Genomic DNA, 5,675 nt, shown 5'->3' with positions numbered 1-5,675 from the left:
AGGGTTTCAGCAACAACCCTCACGTTTTACCTCACACGAAACCCTTCTGCTTCATGCGTGCTGGTTTCTGATTCACGTTCTCCATCTTTAGCACCGTTAGGGTTTCCTTTTGCCGTTAGGTTTGTGTTAGACGGCATCCATCCTTCTCTTGTTTACTATTTTGGCTGCCTTCACCTATAAAAGGAAGGCCACTCTTTGTAAAATTCAGCTTTGATGAGTGAGAGTGATAAATTTCCCCTTTCGTCTTAGCTCAACCCTAACCCTAGATTAGGTTTTTAACCTCGTCGGGTTACCCTTTCAGTGAGAGTTCCCCACTGAAACTCAGTCTTCCGCTGCTTGTTTGGTGGAATTTCCACCGAACGTTTGACGATTCACGACTTTGCGAGGAGTTTCCGCCAAAGATTCGCTGAGGCTCGCTCGTCAAAACCCTAAAATCCTAACATGAACCAAAACCCTAAAAGTGATATCTTGGTGGAGGAGAGTTTGACATGTGGCAATCCTCACTCTCACAAAACAAACCACTCATGTGTTGTCATGTGGAAAGCTACTTTATGAAAAGCTTCTCCAATAGGACAATGACACATGACCAATAACTTTGTAAGAGAACTCTTCATTAAAGAGCTTGCCATGTAGCACATGTGGGATACTCTTCCTAAGCTAGCTTGATTAACATAATTAAACATCAAAGAGTTGCTTAAGCTAGGCGCATATGATGCTCTCTACTTAAGCCATTTTTTTTAAAACCCTACACTACATGACCCTTAATACAAGGCCTTCAAATGAAAACCTACACTACATGACCCTTAATACAAGGTCTAAAAATGCTCCATTATGGCCCAAGTGAAAAGGAGTTTAGCTTCACCTTGACTAGATGTTGCTAACTCTTCTTGAATTTGCTTAGCCACGCTTCTTGTGATTGAACCTTAGCTAAGGGTGTGCCATCAAAAACTCTCCATTAAGAGCATGCCATGTGGCCACAATGTCTATCCACCAAACTAGGGTTACAAAATTAATTACCTAAGATTAGCTTAAGCTAGGCACAAACATTGCCCTACAACTTGAGGAAGATTTTTCAAAATCCCTATATTACTTGCCCTTAATATAAGAACTAAAAGAAATCCTACACTACATGACCCTTAATACAAGGTCTAAATATTCCTAATCTACTAGAGATACTCCAAAATGGCCTAATAGATAGAGCTTTGCTTCACATTGCATAGATAACTCAAACTCTTCTTGAAAGAGCTTACCCATGGCTAGGGGGTATGTCATCAAGCTCCTTCCAAGCTATATGACTCAAGCCAAGATTGAGACCTCCTAGGATGGTGGTGAGAAAGCTAATGAAAAGGGTGATGGGTGTCTTGATTTTATGGTGTTTAGGGGTGGTGAGATGATGTCTCCTCCTCCAAGCTATATGAATCAAGCAAGGGGAGAGGTTGTGGTGGTGTTTAATGTATTCTAAAGAGTGGTTGGGTCAACTCAAGAGGACGGTGACTAGAGGAGACTACATGGGATGCTCTAACCTTTTGGTGACCAAAATGAGTAGTATGACACAATTTTTGCAGCATAACATTACTCAATTCATAGGTGAAAATACATGGGACAGACACCTCTATTTATAAAGTAAAATGTCTCTAAAGTAGACCAAAAACCCTAAAAATGTTACCTTGCACCAAATCCTAAAAATACCATCTTGGTGAAGGAGAGCATGACATGTGGCACTCTAACTCTTAGAAAAAATCTACATTCCTATAGTGCCATGTGCAAAGCCATTTAGTAAAAGTTCTCTATTAAGAAAGTGACACATGACCACTACCTTTGTAAAAAAACTCTCCACTAAGAGCTTTCCATGCGGGCACTATGTCTCTCCACCAAGCTAGGGTTACAAAATTAATCACCTAAGATTAGCTTAAGCTAGGCGCAAACATTGTCTTATAGCTTAAGCAAGATTGTTCAAAAACCCTAGTCTACATGGCCCTTAATACAAGGCCTAAAAGAAATCCTACACTACATGACCCTTAATACAAGGTTTAAATATTCCGTACTAAAGATACTCCAAAATGGCCTAATAGATAGAGATTTGTTTCACCTTGCATATATGACTCCAACTCTTCTTGAAAGTGTTTGGCCATGGCTAGGGGGTTTGCCATCATCCCTTCCCTCTTCCGAAGGATTTGTCCTCAAATCTTCAAGTTTTCTTATGAACATCCCCCATCCTTTTGGAGAGTTTGACTTTATTTCTAGGGTCAAATATCCTTCTGCAAAAAACAAGAGTCAAAGTAAGTGTTATTAGAATAATCATCCCAAACATTTAGCTCTCAAGGATTATGCACCTTTAATCAAATGAATGATTAAGGCATTGAAGTTAGGGAGCCTTTCTCCTTAAACTCTTGTTTGCCTTGTGTTGAATCCATGTGTTTCTAGAGTGACTTCCTTTTCCAACACAAGGTCTTATTTGGTATTGTCTTTACATTCTACTAGAGGAAGAGGGAAAGAAAACCTCTTTTGAATCTTCACACAAGCCTTTGGTCCTTAACATGAGTACTCTTTTGTTAGGGCACTTATTGAACTTGTGTGTACTACTTTGACACTTTGAACAATTGATCTCACTTTTGTGTGTGCAAGTGTCATCTCTTTCTTTTTCTCTCTTATTTCTCATTTTCACTTGGTCTTCTTCCACTTGAGAAGGTGTGAGAGGATGAAGCAAAAACTTGTTATCCTTGTAGGTGAAAGTTATCTCATTGGTAGGACCATAGTGTATGATTTCTCTTTCAAAAAGTTAAGGCCTTCCCAACAAGATGTGACAAGCTTCCATAGGTACTATGTCACATAGCTCACTATCCTCGAATTTTCTATGAAAAACTTAACTTCCACATGTTGATTAACTACTATGTCCTCATCATTATTAATTCATTGAAGTTTGTAAGGTTGTGGATGAGACGAGATAGTTAATGCTAACTTTTCAACTAGCATTGTGCTACAACAATTGCAACATGAGTCACTATCTATAATGAGAAAACATATGTTTTCTAAAAGTTTACATCTTGACTGAAAAATGTTCTCTCTTTGGGTTAGTTCTTGGTGACTAAGTTGATTGTGGAAAGTTATTCTTATTATAAGAAGATCCATATTTCATGGGTAGTGATGAGTTCATATTTATGCCTTCATTTAATGTTTAATTCTGGGTAATTAATTAAATTTGTGTGCTTAAAGAATGGTTTAATTGACTGTACCGTACCTGGCCAACTTAACCATATAAATAACAACAAACAACCCCCACATATATGCCGGAAACAGCTAAAGTACACGCCTCAGGCCGGGATAGACCTAAGCCAGCCTAAACTCATAACAAAGGTTGCTAATGGAGCGGCCAACCTAGAACAGTACACGGACAAAGACGCCATAGGCCAACCTAGGACAGTACACGGACAAAGATGCCATAGGCCAACCTAGGACACTACATGGACAAAGATGCCATAAGCCAACTAGAGAAGTAACCAGATCAGACCATTCCAAAAGACTTAGCAGAATCAAAACCCCCTAATATCCAATGAGCCCACAATAATCGAACTAAGGGCCTGGGCCAGGGTCCAGGCCCACCTACAGCCCAAACTAGGGCCCAGCCCATGACGTGGCCAAACATAATTAATACTCTATAAATACGCGTGAACCCCAGTAATTAAAGGTACGCATTCATTACTCCATTAATCACCTAATTTGACTTTTTGAGAGCTTTAGTTGACTTGAGCTTCAGAGTCCCTTCTACAGGTAACCCCTACTGGGTCCAAGCAGACATGTACCAACCGGGAAGAGGCCAACTGAGGAGATAGCAGACTGCATAGGTAAGGTGACACTCGTGCCTAACTTATCTTATTTGTTCTCTGCAAGAACAATTGGCGCCCACCGTGGGGCACGAGACAACACCTTAGTACCCGTTTTTCTCTAAAGATGGTTTCAACCCGCAGTAGAGCTGGAGTTAACAAGCAGGCAGATGTTGGTCCCTCAGTACCTGCTAACGTCACCCTTGACCTAGCCGCCATCCTAGACGGCCAGGCCAAAATGCAACAAGAGCTGGCAGATCTGAAGAAACGCAGCGCTGATGAGATGGATGCGCTACGACAAGAGAATTCTCGCCTTAGGCGAAAGATCGAAGCTGATCCCACCCTAAAAGGAAAAGCCAAGGAGGCGTCTGAGGCTGCAAGGTCCCCAGCCTTCCAGCCCACAGAAGAAGAAAGTGAATGCAACCCCACCCCTCACACCTTCACCACCACCCAACAAACACTCATTCCCTCCACCCATCCCACTCACTTCCCCTCCACCCAATCAGGACACACCGCAGTCCCTACCCCTGCTACTACCCTCCCTACCACCCAGGTCCCCTACAACATACCCACCACCCTACACACTACCCATTTCCCACCTTACAACCCACATTACCTTCCGACAACCCACATCCCCCCTCACAACTTCACCTCCACCTTTCCCACTCTTGTTCACCATCCCATCCCCCCCATCCGCTACCACCCCAACAACCCAGACGTCGCCACCCCTTCACCGACTTCATCGCCAACACCCCCCTTCCCACCTAGTGGGAACCCTTCACACTAGACCCCTACACCGGTGAAACCGACCCTGACGAACATCTTAAAATCTACATCACCCATGTCGCCCTCTACACGTCCCAAGACGCAGTCTTTTGCAAAGCCTTCCCCACCACCCTCAAGGGCCCCGCTCTTGAATGGTTCACAACCCTTCCACCCTATTCCATCGACAACTTCGACGCTCTTTCCCATATGTTCCCAACCCATTTCGCTGGCAGCCGACCACATCAAAGCACTACGGTCTCCCTCTTGGGCATCTGGCAAGAACAAGGTGAACCACTCAGAGCATTCATCGATCGTTTCAGCAAAGCAGCCCTTCGTACCCCACACCTCCACCAGGAAATGATCCTCCAATGTATGGCACTCACCCTACAACTCGGCCCCTTTGCCAACAATGTCTACCTCCACCCACCTACCTCTATGCATGAGCTCAAGTTAAGTGCAGCCGACTATGTTCGCATGGAAGAAATGCAAACCCTCCACACCAAATTCTGTAATGACTATGCCACCACCTCCGCCAACCCCACCCCACAACACCCTCGCCCCGACACCTGCCCACGCGAGCCCCGCCAACCCCATTTTACTAGATATGCTCTCCTTACTGTAGCTCAATCCCGCCTCCTTGATGAGGCCCTACAAGCTGACCTCATTTCGCCACCACGTAAGACAACCACTCCCCCTAATGCTGATATGACCAAGTATTGCCGCTACCACCGCAACCATGGCCGCACTACAAAAGACTACAAAGCACTCTAGGATAAAATAGAAGAACTAGTCTGTGCTGGTCACTTTCGCCGCTTCATCCGTAGAGATGATCATCCCTCTCGATCCTGTCACCCCCATCGATCTGACCATAGACGCCCTCCACACGGCTCTCACCACGACAGACGCCCCGCCCAACCCGCTAACCAGGATCCCCAACCGGCCCGTACCGACATCACCCCCGCCGATCCTCCCCTACGTGGCACTATCAACACCATCTCTGGTGGCTTCGCTAGTGGAGGATCCACCTTTTTTGCCAGAAAGAAACACCTCTGCCATATTCAATCCATCAACCACATTACCCACTCCCAT

Source organism: Vigna unguiculata, chromosome 7, assembly GCF_037176805.1.
Source record: "Vigna unguiculata cultivar grain cowpea cultivar isolate G323 ecotype 2 chromosome 7, ASM3717680v1, whole genome shotgun sequence".
In the NCBI taxonomy this organism is placed as follows: Eukaryota; Viridiplantae; Streptophyta; class Magnoliopsida; order Fabales; family Fabaceae; genus Vigna; species Vigna unguiculata.
Note: the sequence above shows the minus strand (reverse complement) of the source record.